Source organism: Dromiciops gliroides, chromosome 4 (genome assembly GCF_019393635.1).
Source record: "Dromiciops gliroides isolate mDroGli1 chromosome 4, mDroGli1.pri, whole genome shotgun sequence".
NCBI classification, from domain to species: Eukaryota; Metazoa; Chordata; class Mammalia; order Microbiotheria; family Microbiotheriidae; genus Dromiciops; species Dromiciops gliroides.
Window position 1 is genome coordinate 110,022,417 of NC_057864.1, and position 15,761 is coordinate 110,038,177.

At 33.9% G+C, this 15,761-nt stretch overlaps 1 protein-coding gene across 4 annotated transcripts in view; it reads left to right on the forward strand.

The window, feature by feature from the left end:
• SYT14 (synaptotagmin 14) overlaps positions 1 to 15,761 on the forward strand; it is a 239,104-nt gene that overhangs the window by 62,831 nt on the left and 160,512 nt on the right. For 2 of the 4 annotated variants that reach the window (XM_044004094.1, XM_044004092.1), the window contains exon 3: positions 11,023 to 11,191. The gene's annotated coding sequence lies outside the window, so the exon portion shown is untranslated. Of the gene's footprint in view, positions 1 to 4,583; positions 4,867 to 11,022; positions 11,192 to 14,039; positions 14,168 to 15,761 lie in introns of those variants that run through there. The other 2 variants (XM_044004095.1, XM_044004091.1) reach the window with 2 other exon arrangements.

Sequence of the window (15,761 nt, forward strand, 5' to 3'; positions counted from 1 at the left end):
GGCTTTCAAAACCCTGAACAATCTGGGGCTGCTCTAATTTTCCAGTTTTGTTTTATATTGTTACTCCATATACTTTTTTTTTTAGTGAGTCAATTGGGGTTAAGTGACTTGCCCAGGGTCACACAGCTAGTAAGTGTTAAGTTTCTGAGGCCAGATTTGAACTCATGTCCTCCTGACTCCAGGGCTGGTGCTCTATCCACTGTGCCACCTAGCTTCCCACTCCATATCCATATACTTTTTTTTTTTTTTGGTGAGGCAATTGGGGTTAAGTGACTTGCCCAGGGTCACACAGCTAGTAAGTGTCAAGGGTCTGAGACCAGATTTGAACTCAGGTCCTCCTGCATCCAGGGCCGGTGCTCTATCCACTGCGCCACCTAGCTGCCCCCTCCATTTACTGTTAAGAGCTTGCTAAGCCTGACTACTCTCTGTTTTCCAAATAAGATCTCTGTTTTCTTGCTTCTGTTCCTCTGATCCTAATAGACAACGTGCCTAGAATGACTTCTCTACCCTTATCTACCAGTTGAATCCTTTCCTTTAAAGTCTAACTCAAAAAGCCAGTGCCTTCATGAAGCTTTTCCTAGCCTCCCCATGCCTATAACAATCTTTCCCCCATGACTCCTTATATAAATTATTTTGTTTGCTCCTGATGCACTTATAATATGTATTAGTTTTCTGTGTATGGATCTTAATCCCCTACTATATTGCGTGCTCCAGGGACTTTGTTTTATCCAAACTCTGCATCTTTTCTAGTACTTAGCACAGTTTTCTGTACACAGTAATCACTTAAATGTTTGTTGAATTGCATATCAACTTGGTCGAAGAAGTTATGCATGGTTTAGAATCAGAAGACTTGGGTTCAGGTTGTGACCCTGACAATTAGTACTGTGTGATCTTAGGCCAATTTACTTAACTTCTCTGAGTTAACTTCTTCCTCATTGTAAAATTAGGATGTTGTATTATATGACCTCTGTGGTTCTTTCTGGCTTTAAATTTATTGCTCTGTGATTCTTTTTCTAAACAAATTTTTATTAATGGCTTCTGTTTTTTACATCATCATAATTTCCCCCAATATCCCTTTCTCTTCTTATAAATAGCTATCCAATACAATCCAATCCAATAACAAACTGTATTTTTTTAAAAAACAAAAAAGATAAAAAATCAGCACAACTGACCAGTACATTGAAAACATTTGAAAACATGTGTGCACTTCCCATCTCCATGAAGGAATGGTTAGGGGTGTCCTTTCATAATTCTTCATTTAAATCATGCTTTACAATTTATCTCAGCATTGCTTTGATGTATATTTCTCCTATTATTAGTGACTTGGAGCATTCTTTGAAATTGTGAATATTTTTTATTTTATTTTATTTTTAGTGAGACAATTGGGGTTAAGTGACTTGCCCAGGGTCACACAGCTAGTAAGTGTCAAGTGTCTGAGGCCGGATTTGAATTCAGGTACTCCTGACTCCAGGGCTGGTGCTCTATCCACTGCATCACCTAGCTGCCCCAATATCATAAATTTTTACAGCAAAATTTCTCTGATAAAGGTCTCTCTTATCATTCATATATATATATATATATATATTATATATATATATGGAACTGAGTCAAAATTACAAAAATAAAAGCCATTCTCCAGTTGATAAATGGTCAAAGGATATGAACAGATAATTTTCAGAAGAAGAAATTAGTTATCTATAGTCATATAAAATGTTCTATTTCACTATTGACTGGAGAAATATACGTTAAAAAGACTATGGTAGACAGCACCTCACACTTTTCAGAAATGACAAATGCTGGAAGGGATGAGGGAAAATAGGTACATTAATGAACTGTCAGTGGAATTGTGACCTGGTCCAGCCCTTCTGAAAAGCTATTTGGAATTATGCCCAAAAAGGCTATAAAATTGTGCATACCCTGTGACCCAGCAATGCCACTTACTATGTCTGTATCCCAAAGAAATCAAAGAAAATTGAAAAGGGTATATTTATACAAAAATTTCTTACCATCATATGCAACTTTAAAAAAAATGATGATGTGTTAGGACACAGAGATATTAAAAGCAACTCTAAAAGAGTAGAGATAGTAAATATATCCTTTACAGACTATAACACAATAAAAATGGTCATCTTTCCAGAGACCATAAACAAAAGACATAGACCCAAATAGAGACTTAACAACAAAGTCCTAAATAATGAGTCAAAGAACAAATCATGGAAACAACTAACAATTATGGGAAAGAAAATAATAACAATGAAACAATATACAAAATTTCTGAGATGTAGCTCAAGTCCTCAGTGTAAAAATCATATTATTACAAACATGTTAAAGTGGAAAAAGAGAGAATTAATAACCAAATAGGTATTTTAAAAATCAGAAAACCAACAAGCCTAAAATAAGCAAGAAGGGGATATAGTTAAAATGGAGAGAGAGAGATTGGAAACAAACAAACAAACAAAAAACCATGAAAATGATACAGAAAACTAAAAGCTTCTTCTTTGAAAAGACGCCTAAATTTAATAAACCTTGAGCTAAAATGATTTAAAAAGAAGATGGTAGAAAACAGATCAATAAAATAGGAACAAGCAAGGTAAATCACAAGAAAACCAAAAGAAATGAGAAGAAAAATCGGAATATTTTATACACAGTTGTATGCTAACAAAACTAAGAACACAAAAATATAGGAATAGCTTCAAAAATATAAAATACTCAAATTTTTAAATAATCCAGCATCAGAAAAGAATTTAAATCTTCTGTAAACTGAGGGGGAACTTCCTGTCTAGTAGATTCACAGGAGGGGTCTATCAAACTGTATAGAAAAATTAATATCTGTATTTCACAAATTATTCTCAAAAATTAAAAAACAAAGCACTAAATAAAACCCTAATGCCAAAGCCAGGAAGGATAAAATGCAGAACAAAAACTATAGGCCAATATAATTAATGAATATAGATTCAAAATTTTAATTGAAATACTGTCAGACTACAGACAGCTCTCTATGTAAATTTGCATTACACAAATGTGTCTTTACATAAAGAATTTTGAAAGAAATCCATGTTCTAACCACCACTGATAAAGGCTAGGTACAGTGGGTGGGGAAGGGATAACATTGCACACCTGTGTTAACTTTAATAATGTACAGTACTTTGTGTACTTTATAATTAACTTTACCTTTCATTTTATAATTCTGTTTATTTTGTGCCATGGTATTTAATATGTCTGCATTTTAGTACATTTTATGACTTTCATAAAGTTACTGTTTTGTGTGTGCCATTGTTATGTAGGCTAAATGAAGTGAGTAGGTAGGGGATAATTCACATTATGTAAAAATTGCTTTATATAGAGATCTGCAGAAAGGTCCACTTACATAATGTGAGGACTGTGTATGTGTATGTATGTGTGCATATGCACACACCCCCCTCTATTTTTACCTCAGGTACATTAATTTTGTCTATGTAGAAACTTTTCAGTTTCATGTAATTAAAATTATTTTATCATTTGTAATTGCCTCTGTCTCATCACTGTGAGAGGTCTGCTTCTCTTCTAATTCTTTTACAATATGATCTTTACTATTAAGGTCACATATCCATTTAGAATGTATTTTGGAATATAGTATAAGGTGTTGGTCTAAGCCTAATTTCTGCTAGGCTGCTTTATAGTTTGCCTAGGAGTTTTTAAAAATCAAATTAGAGAGTTTTTTCCCCTTGTAATTTATATTTATTGCTTTATCAAATACTGGGTTGAGTTCCATGGTTTCTGATTTTCTCTTGTCTAGTGTGTTCCATTGATCTAGCTCTCTAATTTTTAATCAATACCAAGTGATTTTGATGCTGCTGCTTTATAATATAGTTTGTGCTCTTGAAGTGGTCCCCCTTTGTCTCTCTTTCTTTTAGTCATTTTCCTTGGTAGTCTAGATCTTTTTTTGGAATGAATTTTGTCATTATTTTAATCAATTTCCATAAAGTTTCCCCTTAATAATTTGATTGGTATAGCATTAAAAAGGTAAATTAACTTTGGTAGTATTGTCATTTTGATATTGGCATAGCATAGTAGTGAGGACTGGATATTCCTCCAGCTATCTAAGTTATTCTTTATTTCTTTAAGGTATACTTTGTAATTGAATCTATACAGATCTTTTGTGTGCTTTGGTAGGTTTATCCTCAGGTGTTTTATGCATTTTGTGGTTATATGGAATGAGATTTCCCCTTCTATTATATTTTTCTTGGGCTCTGTTATTATGGAGAAATGCTGTTGATTTTTGAGGATTTATTTTGTAGCCTGAAAGTGTCCTGAAGATGTTTCAATTAGTATCTTTTCTGATTCCTACGGTTTCTGAGGCTATAGGATGGAAACCTAGAGGAGATGAGGTTGAACTTTTATCAAGTCCAGATATATGTCCTGCCCCCTTTCCTGTGTTCTTCTGTTTCCCCACAGAGATCTTTTGCAGTACAGAGATCCTTGAGGAAGTTGGCCATTGAGGATCCCAGATCTCCATGGCCCTGAAAAGAAGGGAGGTTTGGGGGGGGGGCGGACTGGGGTGTGGGGTTGAGTTTTGTTGAAAGTTTGTGGGTTGGGTCCTTGGGTTGGCTAGTGCAGCCTCGCTGCCATAAGAATGGTGGGCAGTGGGATGGGATTGTGGATGTTATGTGAGCTTAGGGGTAGGCTTAAGTTCATGGTTTGTTTTTTTTTTAACCTTCTTTTAGGTTCTGGGTGTCCTAGACCATGGAGACAGCTGAAGTTGCTTAATCTTTGGCACATAATTTCTGTTTTGGAGAGGTTTGAGAGGTCGTGAGGATCAGAGAAAATGTCTAGTCCTCCATCTTGTTGGAGTGACCCAGAAGTCCCGGCCCTGTGATTCTTTGACAGGTTAGAATAATGGGCTGAATCTAATATGATAAAATTTAATAGAGGTATTGTAGCCTTATGTTTGATTTTTGAAAAATAAATTTCACAAACACAAGATGGGAGAAACATGGCTAGACCATAGTTTTGTGAAAAAGATCTGGGTGTTTATTGGGCTGCTTGCTTAATATGAGTCAAAAGTGTTATGGTCGCCAGGAACAGTGTAATTTGCATCCCTGCTTTAGCCGTAGGTTCCAAAGACAGTGTGGAAGAGAAAAAACATATATAGTCAAGATCATCCTTTCTTGAATTGTTCAGATAATCAATAAATTATAATGTGCATGTTTGTTTAGGCAAAGTAATTTAGCAAGCCAGATTTTAACTTGGGAATAAAGGTTGGCCTTATCTAAGAGCTGGGACAGTCAGGATGAGGTGTGAAGCAGTATTGGCTGCAAGCCTTAATGCAGTTGACTTGCCTGATTTAAGCTTCAGGTCTATATCTTGATTTAAAAATACTCTTTCCGGGGTGGCTAGGTGGTGCAGTGGATAAAGCACTGGCCTTGGATTCAGGAGGACCTGAGTTCAATCCAGCCTCAGACACTTGAAACTTACTAACTGTGTGTGACCTTGGGCAAGTCACTTAACCCTCACTGCCTGCCCCTACCAAAAAAACCAAAACAAACAATAAAATACTCTTTCCTCTATCCCTCTTCCCTCACTTCCACCCCCAGTCATTGAGAGCACAGTATATAGAATATAGTTGTTGATTTCCCCACTTTCCCTTTTCTCTCTGGTCAGATGACATCTAGACCAAAGTTGTCAGATTTGCAACTCCAAAACTCTCCAGTGCAGCCAGAACCAAATTAAAAAATAATTGGGAAATGCTTAACAAAATAAATTAAAAATACAATTTAATGCAGAAAGTATTAATTTGTGATTTTTCTAAGTCATTATGCTTTCCACAGTTACTATTTGACACCACCGATCCAGATTATTATTAATATTTTGTTACCATCCTTTTCTCCACTCAATAGTATTTTTTCCCAATTACATGTAAGGATAGTTTTCAACATTCATTTTTGTAAGGTCTTGAGTTCCAAATTTTTCTCTCTCTCTTTCTTCCCTCCCTGCTCCCCAAGACAGCCAGTAATCTGCTATAGGTTATATATGTTACCATACTTTTAGGAAGGACCCTAACACACTAGAGAGAATCTAGAGGAAATAATCAGGATAGAAAAGGTACTTGGCATAGATTGGTTGAAGGAATTGGGGATATTTAACCTGGAGAAGAGAAGGCTTAGGCAGGACACGTTAATTGTCTTCAAGTATTTGAAGTTGTACCATGTGGAAGAAGATTTAGATTCTTCTACTTGGCTTCAGAAGGATGACCAGGACTAATTGTGTGAAAGTTACAGAGAGGCAAGGTTAACTTAATGCAAGGAAAAACTTCCTAACATTTAGAATGATCAAAAAGTGTAATACTGAAATGGCAGGTAAGGGGCTATCATTGGAAGTTTGCTGGCTGGATTCTCCCACAGGTCCAGGTTAAATCAGATGACCTCAGAGTTCCTTTCTAACTCTGAGTCTATAAACATGGAAATTAATTTGCAGAAGAAGCTTCTATTGATCCAGTGCAATGATTCATGTCAATAAAGTAAAACCTTTAAAGATAAATTATTCCTTTGTTTTGTCATCATAGTTACTAAAGAATTATATTATTCATTAATAAATATGGATATTTTCATTTTACTTTTATTAGACCAAAGAATTTCTAAATTATGTACTATTATTAATATAAAGTTGTTCTAGTTTTTTATTAGCAGCATTACCCTACAAATATTTTTGGAAAATAATCATTTTATAGGATAAAGTAATTAATAACAACAAAAGGAAGTAAATACCTGTATATTAATTTCCTGTAGGTACTGATTATCTTTAAGGTTATTTATCATTATAGCACACTTTCTGGCACATGCTTATTAATTGATTATCAACTTAAAGTCAGTGTCATAATGAAACAAATTTCCAAAAACTTTCAGATTAATTTCAAGGCCAGATAAAAAATACAATTAATAGAAAAGCATACTTATTTTAAAAATTCAAATAGCTTCTCACAATCCCCTAATTTGTGCAGTAGATAGAATTGCATCTATGGCTTGAATAATTAAAGTATCCATGTCATGTGGTTGGATATACCCAAGAGTTTCATGTTTGACTGAACAAGTGAACAGAACAATAAGTATATGGCATGATAAGAATTACAGCGGTAAATTTGCAAATAGTAAGTTATTATTTTTTAATTTTTCTTTGAATTCATAGAAAGTAGGTTTTAAATTGCTTTTTTTAAAATGTAGATTTAATTTTACGAATAGATTAGTTCCATGGAATATAGTTCAATGTCTGCAATTAGTCTGAAGGTGTATTAATACAAAATAGTTATGCACAAGAAAACTAATGATATTTCCAAAAGATAAGTATTATTGTGGATTAAGATTATAATTTGTAAATTTAGATAGAACACAAAATTGGATTCAGAAACATGTCCACTGATGATGCAGTAGCAAAATATGATAAGAAAGATATATAATTTCAGTTACCTTTGTTTTGGCAACCATCCTATGTTTAGTGTTATTTGGAATATTTGTGATAATATAATCAAGTAATGAAATAAGAATTTAAGTGAATGCAGCAATTTAGAAGAAAAATTACATTAGCTCTTGATTTGACTTTTAATTTCATAATTTTATCTTTCTTCTATTAACTATACTTCTATACCAACACAATATACATGTAGAAAACTAAAATTCATTTTCTAAGTACTCTTTAAGTTATAATATGAATTAGGATTCTTTTCTCAAATATGTTGTTTATATTTATATAAATAAGTGATGCCTTTTACCTTGTTTGCAAATTGATACAAGAGAGAATTCCCAGTCAGGTAGGTATAAGTAATTAATCAAGTAATTTGAATAAGGTAGAGTTTTATTCTTTTTGATAGGATTATACTTATTGTTTTCTTTTCACTTGAGAATGTAATTTAGATATTGTCTTCAAAGAATCATATATATAAAAGAGAATAATTGTTTAGTTGAATGCTGTTTATATTAACATTATTATATTATAGAACTTATATTGTAGAACACATTTTGATAATAGTCTATTTGATAATAGTTTTCTGATATTATTCACTTTCAAAGTAGGCATATAATGTAAGTTAGAAATTATTTTAGAGTATTAAAATACTGAATAGCGATAACAGTGTTTGTGAGTTTTTTTTCCCATTTCCATGTTGATACTTAGGTAGTTTTGTGATTTCATTAATTATGGTCATTCCATCCAGTGATTCAAGTTGTAGCACATCCAAGCTTTCCCATGTTTATGTAACACTTGTCAATACCTTCCTGTAAATCCTTCAAAGTGGATTTATCCAATGCCCCTGGAGCTCTTACATCTGATGACATTGAATAGATCCCAATGGAGAATAGAAACCTCCCACTAGTTCTTCACTTAGAGGGGAAAAAATAAGTAGTGCCAGAAGTACCAGCCGTTGGAATTACTTCACTAGTAAATTCATAGTTGAGAATTTTTTAGGGAGAGAGTAATTCCTGAACAGGGCCAGATTGGAAAAAGATAGGGGAATACAGAATATACTTATTGAAAAGAAATGAGATCAGTAAAAGGGCATGGTGGTGAAAGCAGTATTGACAATTCAGAAAGTGTGAAGCATTCCAGGAAATAGAGAAGGGAAGCATGAGAGTATTTGGGTGAAGGTCAAAGGAGGAAGAAAAATTTTGTAGTTGGTGTATATCACAGGCCAGGGCAGGTAGGTGGTGCAGTAGATAGAATGGTGGGGTCTGGAGTCAGGAACGCTCATCTCCCTGTCCTTGTCTTGTCTGCGTGTTACTGGGGGACAAGATAATGTCTTCTACAGTACCTAGGAAAGCAATTACAAACCTGGGCATGGAGGAATTATATAACAGGGATGGAGGGAAACCGAGTTATCAGACATGAACTACGAGCTCTCTGTGTGCCCAAAACAGGACCAACTAACAACTTCTTTTGTAACAATTGTCCTTTTTCAAAAGATGGAGGAACCAATAAGGGGAAATTCTTCAAACCTCCTATATGCCTCCCCCTCTCCCTCTACCCTCTCATCTGAGAACCTGCCTTGTATTTTACTGGGAAAAATTGACCATTCTGTGTGAGCTCCCTCTTTCCTTTCCCTCTTCTTTATCTTCTATCACTAAGATGCCTTCTGCCACTATCTCTTCCCTCCCTCCTGTCTCACGTGATGAAGTAGCCTTACTCCTTAGAAGGCTAACCCCTCTACTTGGTTCAAGTGATCCCATTACATCCTGTCTCCTATAACAGATTTTTGTGTCTACCCCATCCTGAAGAAAACCTCACTTGATCCATTTCTTCCCTTTGTAGCTAAACTCCTCAGAAAGGCTGTCTACAATAGGGTGCCGTCATCTTTCCTTTCATTCTTTTTTCTTCTTTTCTTCTTTTTTTTTTTTTGGTGAGGCAATTGGGGTTAAGTGACTTGCCCAGGATCACACAACTATTAAGTGTCAATTATCTGAGGTTGGATTTGAACTCAGGTCCTCCTGAATCCAAGGTCAGTGCTCTATCCACTGCGCCCCAGCTGCCTCTCATTCTTTTTTCTTAACTCTTTTCAATTCCATCATTCTACTGAACTTCTCTTCTTTCCCAGTTACTAACAATCTCTACATTCCAAATCCAATGGCCCTTTTCTCAGTCTTTATTCTCCTGACGTCTCAGCAGCCTTTGACATTTTTAATTATGCTCTCCTCCTTGATACTCTCTTCTTTCTAGATTTTTTGGTTCTCTTTACTCCCTATCTAGCCACTCCTTCTCTGTCTCCTTTGCTGGATTCTCTACAGACTACACCTTCTAACTGGTGGGTAACACTTCTAGCTTCTTTCTGGCGCTCTTCTTTTCTCTCTTTATTTACTACTTCACTTGGTGATTTCATCAGCTCCTGTGGATTTAATTACCATCTCTATGCAGATGATTCTTATCTGCCTTCCTTGCCTCCAGTCCAAACTCTCTATTGACCTCCAACATTTGCCAAGTATTGTTGTTGATCCTGCCTCCAATAACATCTATTTGTCTCATTCTTTCCCTATGATCACCTACCTTGTTCAGGCCTTTATTCACCTTTTGCCTGGCTTATTGCAGTAACCACCTGTTAAGGTCTCTTTGCTTCAAGTTGGCCATTCTAATTCATCCCCATTCATTTGACCAATAATCCTTCTAAAGCACTGTCTGACCATTGTCAAAAATCTTCAGTGACTCTTATATCCTCAAGGTAAATACAAAGTTCCATATTCTAATATTTAAAGCTTTTTATAATCTGCTTCTAGTTTATATTTCCAGGTTTGTTTAATCTTATTTGTCACTTTTCATTATAACCAAAGTGTCCTTCTTCTTGATCCTTGACCAGAAGAATCTATTTCTTATCTTCATGCCTTTGCACGGACTATGCCCTCTATTGAAATTCACCTCATTTTTGCCTCTTTGGAATCATTAGCGTTCTTTCTAAAGTCAACTCAAGTGCCACTTTTTCTGCCTATTTTAATACTGAAGGCCATACTTGTATTTACTGATTTGGTAAATGTTATATTTCCTAATAGAACGTAAGATTTTTTGAGTGTGGTGATTGTTTTTTCCTTTTCTTTTTGGGGGGTATTTCTAGCACCTATCACATTTATACAGAGTTCAGAGTAAAGGTCAAAGTCTCATCCTTAAAGAATGTGCTTAATAAATGCTTGCACAAATTAGATACTTAATAATGCTTAATGAATTAGAAAATGATAAAAAACTGGTTACCATGTTAACTAGGTGAATATATGATACAACTCATTGTTGTTTTGCAGTCTTCCATATTTCGATATTGAATGCTTAAGCTGTCAGTAAAATTTATATGGGATGTCTCTGACAAGTGTATTGTATATGCAGTATCAAATCATGTGATGAAAAATGCAGAATCAGTCAAAACCTTTAAATTATGAACCAGTATTGGGGGCTCTTGAAAATGATAAAGGCTTACTGCAAATAAAACAGTAGCTTAAATAGGTGGATGGGGATTTCCTTTTTATTTGTAGCCTTTTAAAGAGTTGTATAAATGTTATAGCTCTGCCTTTTTTTTCTTTCTAGTATCTCCAGAGGCAGTTGGATTCCTGTCAGCTATTGGGGTGTTTATCATCTTGATGCTGCTCCTCTTTTCTCTATATTAACAAGAAGTTGTGTTTTGAAAATGTTGGTGGCTGTTCCAGATCTTGGTTCAGGATACAGTAAACAAGGGAGAATTCACAAGATAAAATTTGTAAGTATCCTATATCCTTGCCTGTTTAAAAAAAAACAAAATGATCTGTTTGTTACTATGTTGCATTACCAAAATAAAAATAAAATCTATTTAATTTTTAAAAGACCAAAATGAGCAGGTAGATCCAGCTTTCCAGTGAATCAATATTAAAACACTAACTTGATTTTTACTAAGTTACTTTTTCATTCAACAGTATCTTGGTGCTTAGTAATTGGTAATGTGCTATACAAATAGGAATAAAAATATGCTTTTACAAAAGGGTGTTTACACTGTGTTTATTGGTAAATGTGTATTTTTAAAACTCCAATGTTGGGGGCGGGGTGCAGCTAGGTGGCACAATGTATAAAGCACTGGCCCTGGATTCAGGAGCATCTGAGTTGAAATCTGGCCTCAAACACTTGACACTTACTAGCTGTGTGACCCTGGGCAAGTCACTTAACCCTCATTGCCCTGCAAAAAACAAACCTAAGAAACAAAAACAACAACCGAAAAAACTGCAATTAGTAGAAAGGGAATTTTTTCAAAGGTAGATATTAAGTCAGGAGCATGATACTTTATAGAGCATAAGACTTTAGACCTAATAGCCCCATAGAACTTTTTACTTTTGGTCTTACAAGAAATCCATCTGATCATATTCTAACTTACCCTTTTCTATTCTGCAGTTGGAAGAAATCTCAAATTGGAACCTCACAGGAGGATAATCAAACTTGATTTCTACTCATGTGCACTGGTTGATCTGCCTCATTATGAATATTTTAGCGTGGCTCCTAGTTTTTGAGAGCAGAGTTCTTCCCTCTTCCCTTAGTAACATAGACATATATAACTTTACTATTATTTGAAATTTATTAAATACTACAGTTTGCTAGAATATTAACAAAACTTATGAAGGACATTGTTTTACTTTAGAACCTTTATTCTAGGAATTACTCATACAGTTATGGAATTTCTTTATTCATTTTGTTTATATTTCATATGACTATCAGAAACTCACTAATCACTTCTGAGCATCCTAAGTCCAAGACTGAGTCATTCTTATATGTTAATCAGTTGAGAATGATTCTAAAGGGAGATAGCTGGGGGGTGGGGTGGGAAATGCTCTGTGGAAAAGAGGTTGTTTTTCTTGCCTTTGAAAAATAGAAAGTTGATAGTCTCATCTTATTCCTTTGATTTAAAAGAAATCCATTGCTTGCCAAATTCCATGCTATGACATTAAAATTAAGATTTTTTTTACCTCATTGAGATCAGTCTGACTTACATTTAAAACTAGTACTATGTCCAACCATCATTAATGCTTTACCTAAAAGAAGTTAAGGTCTAGGATATAAAATAATCTCATTTTAGCAGTCATTTAGTGACTCTTTTTAATGAAAGAATTATTTTCTTTTAAGTGAAAAGTTAACTAGACTTTCCCCTGAATTTCTTCTCTACTTTGGAAAGATAAAGGAAGCTTTTTAGTAACATGTAGTAGATCATCAGAGTATAAATTGAATCAAATTAAAAATATGTAATGAAAGTAATTTTTTATAATTCTTTGTTTATATAGAATAAAATGTAGTATTTAAAGGGAAGTTATTATATTGCTGTTCTCATAATAGATATGAAATTGGAAAATTGTATTTAATGCAAATGATTCAACTTTTTAGGGACCATTCCTCCTTCATCATGTTTTCTTTTGATTCAAAAGGAATTTCCTGGAGGATTAAAGCTAAAAGGTCATGCCATAGTTTCTGCCAAATTGATGAAAATCAACAATTAATTAAATGGAAAATTGTTAATTGCACAAAGGTGGCTCCTATTTTCATTGTGCAAAACAAAAAAAAACTGTATTGAATATTTTAAGAGAGAGCTAGAAAATGGCATTTTTCAAAAACTTTCAGCAAAATCTACCTTCGGTATCCTCTCTGGTTGACTCAATTAGTAGTGCAGTAGAAGATCTGAGTTGCGCTGTAGGAGATCTGACCAGTGCTGTTGGAGAGGTCAGTTATAGCCTAAGTGATTCAGTAGCCGAACAGGTAACAAGTATGATAAGTGGCTTCCGCACAGAAGATGAAGCTTTTCAAACAGATGATGCAGTTATCCTTACTAAGGAAGAAAATTCCACAATTCAGCTGAGCTCAATAGATAACAGTTTCCAGAAAACAACAACTCTGTTAGAACATAAAACAAAACAAACACAGTATTCTAGTTCTTCAGTTTCTCCCAAGAAAGATCAAGATCTGCATCAAGAAAGACTATTAGGACATGTTAAGGATGGACAGCAAAATCAACCAAAATATAAAGAAATTAATAGTGCTGGTGATTCTCTTTTGAAAGCAGACTTCAATGAAATTGGGATGTCAGAGTTTAATCAGGACATATGTCAAGAACCAACAAAAGTTGGGCTTAAAAACTCAGTGGATGGTAAGAAACATTTGAAGAAGTCAAAATTGATAGAAATGAATGGAAATCAGAAGAATGCTTTTGGAAACCAATTCACACAGGAGCAAAAAAATATCACAGATAATCACAGAAGAGAAGAATGTACTAAATCTAAACCTATATCTTTGGGAAATGGCAAAAATTATAAAGATGTTTCTTTTTCTGGAGAGAATAAAAGCAGACATAATAATTTAGAAGTATCTGCTGAATTGAAGAAAGCAGAAAAGCATGTTAAAGGAACAAAAGGAATTCAGAATTCAAGAAATGAAAAGCCTTCAAAAGATATGTTGACTATTAATAGGGATACCGCACAGAAATCCATTATTAAAAAAGATACAGCATCATCAAATAAGTTAAAGAATCAATTCCAGGAAAAAGTTAAACACAAGTCATCAGCAATTGGTTCAGGGGATCCCAAAGAACTTCACCAGATAAATACATTACAAAGTTCCAAGGTCAAAGTAGAAGTAAAAACAAAGAAAAATGAAGCCATTTTTGCTAATAAAGGACAATCAAAAAATAAAGTTGAAAAATATACTGAGAAAGTACCAGGAAAAGGTGAGGTACTTTGACATTGGTTTGGGTGATCAAATTTCCTTCTGATTTTTCCAAATTTCTCTAGATTTCTCATCTTGCCTATATGTGTTTTTAACTATTTTAAGACTGATCTGAATCTTCCTATTGAGTGATACTTTTTCATTCTTTATAGTTATCAATATATTTTTAACACTCATTTTAAAAAAATTGAGTTCTAAATTCTCTCCCTCCCATCCTTCCCCTGTCTTTGAGAAGGCAAGTGATATGATAACCATTATACATATGAAGTCATGCAAAACACATTTCCAAATTAGCCATGTTGCAGAAAAAACACAAACGAAATTAAACAATAAAAATAAAGTTTAAAAAATGCTTCATTGAGTAGCATTTAAAAAAACTTTAACTTTTCTCCCAAATGTATTATAAAGATATTAATGTTATTTTGAGCATTGTGTTATTCTTTAACAACTATTTTGTCTTGTGAATTTAAATTTTTTTCTCTTACAGCTTTATAAATGTATCAAACCAAAATACTTGAGCATTCAAGAAATGTTTAGTGATTTCCTAGTCTGTGCAAGGTTTTGTACTAGGCACTGTATGGAATACAAAGATGAGTAGACATAATTCCTGTCCTTAAGAACCTTACAATCTAATAATGATCTTGGTCTGAATTATTAAGAAATTATATTCGGAAAAAAAGGAAACTATATTCAGTGTAAAAAATGTCTTTACTCAAATAAAAACATATATATTTGCCAATTCATACACTGAAAACCATGTAGTTTACTCATTTAGCCAAATATTGAGGATTTTTTTGTGGCTCATGTTTGGAACTTTCCATCATCTCCAAAGTTACAAGTAATTTATTTCGTGTCTGACATTATAGAACTTCAAATTGTTATGCATTTATTTCATTCGAATTGTTTTATATTTCTTGGTACTTATTTATTATTTTTCTGCATTAGAATATAATTTCCTTAAACATTTTATGGCACTTGCCTGTATCTAACTTTTATACTTCTCTTACTTTCCTTTGTATCATAGTTATTTGTGTGTGTGTGTGTGTGTGTGTGTGTGTGTGTGTGTGCGCATGTGTGCGCATATGTGTTGTTCCCTGATTACAAAAGATTTTAAGTTTGTTAAGAGCAGGGTTTGTGTCATATCTGTCTTTGTATTTTGGCTTCAGATCTTGCCTCATTTTCTAGCTGTATGATCCTAGGCAGGTCATATAAACTCTCTCAGCTTTAGTTTCCTTCTGTGTTCCTGGGGATAATAATAACTTGCACCTCCCAGGAAGGTTTTGATAATTAAATGAGGCCACTGTGGGTAAAGAGCTTTATAAACCTTAAAAGCATGATCATTGTAAGCTTTTTAAATTACTAATATTCATAGCACAAAGTAGGTGCTTAATAAATTGTCTTGCATATAGTAGGTTCTTAATAAATGTTTATTAAACTTTTAAAATATGATTCTAAAATGAAACACTGGTTGCTAAAGAGAGCAGACTAATTTAAACCAAGAAGAGGAATAGATAACTTTTGGAGAATGTTCCTGAATTTTAAATTTTGTATGGTTTAGTTTGAAGTCCTTGGCTAATTTCAGCAGCCTTATGCTT